Consider the following 1,419-nt stretch of genomic DNA (forward strand, 5'->3'; position numbering starts at 1 on the left):
TTAATTTTTTGTCAAGGTACATTCCCAAATATTTGACGTGGTCTTGAGATCATATTTGTTTGTTGTGGAGTACAGCAGGGGGACATGTATCTTTTTGGAGGGTGAAGGTTACTTGGGCAGACTTGGAGTAGTTGATCGGTATCCTCCACGTTTTTAACCACTGTTCGATGGTATTTAGGTGCGACTGCAGGTATTCTGATGCATAATTGGATCCCGATGCTGGGCGATAATACAGGTGTCGTCTGCAAAGGAGGCCTGTTCCGACTTGTTGCTTTGGGAAAAATCTGCGGTGTAAAGTAGATATAGTGTTGGACCAAGAACGCTTCCCTGTGGCGTTCTCCTGCATTTATGTCCTTCGGCTCTGACTGGAAGCCTTGCATGTCAACGAAAAATTGTGAAAGTAGGATTTTAGTAATAAAAAGATTGAGTTTGGCAGATGAATTTTGATTTTATATAATAGTCCGCTGTGCCATACCTTATCGAAGGCCTGTGTGACATCCAGAAAGACTGCAGAGCAGAAATTCTTTGATTGTAAGGCTCCGTTAATGATGTTGACCATTCTGTGTACTTGATGGATTGTACTGTGATGTTCTCTGAAGCCAAATTGGTGGTTTGGTATTACCTTGTTTTTATTTAATATGTATTTAATCCGCTTAAGTAATAATTTTTCAAAAATTTTTGAAATCACTGACAGCAAACTAATCGGCCTGTATGATGTTGCGTACTAGCGGTCTTTGCCAGATTTAGGTATTAAAATAACTTTAGCTGTTTTCCAACTATCTGGGAATGACTGTGTCCTTATGATTGCATTGAACAGAATTGTTAGTAATCTTAGTGTGATATCTGGCGATTCTTTCAACATCTTGATGGTTATTTTGTCAGGGCCAGGAGATTTGCCTGATTTAGCGGATTCAATTTGATGCTTAACTTCAGACAGGATGATTCTTTTAATAGGTTCATCGGATATACGATGGATGCTGTGGAGTGCATGTATAATTGATTCCTCTTCGTTTGTGCATGTTTGAGGAGCTGGGTAAAAAGTGTGAAATAGGTGCTCGGCAAAAGCTGCACATTTTTCTTGGGGAGTTCTTGCCCATGATCCATCGTTTTTCTTTAAGGGAGGTACTGCTGCTACTGGTCTTTTAAGCTTTTTGGTAGCTCTCCAGAGTGAGAAATTAGAGTCTTTTGCAATGGTAAGATTACTTAGATAGTCGTTGAATGTTTTATTATTGTGTTTGTTGATGGTTTCTTTGAGTTCTTTACAAGACTTGTTTAACTTTTTTTATCCTCTAGTGAGCGTGTTTGTTGCCAAATTTTACAGAGTTTTCTCTTGTTGGCGATTTGTTTTTTTATATAAAATGGAGTATTAAAGGCGTCGCAATTGGTGACGACAGGAGTTGCAGATAGCGCTGCGTTGTG

The sequence above is a fragment of the Ctenocephalides felis genome, unplaced genomic scaffold (genome assembly GCF_003426905.1).
Source record: "Ctenocephalides felis isolate EL2017-DRISC unplaced genomic scaffold, ASM342690v1 CF-g0.4_SCAFFOLD_01170, whole genome shotgun sequence".
In the NCBI taxonomy this organism is placed as follows: domain Eukaryota; kingdom Metazoa; phylum Arthropoda; class Insecta; order Siphonaptera; family Pulicidae; genus Ctenocephalides; species Ctenocephalides felis.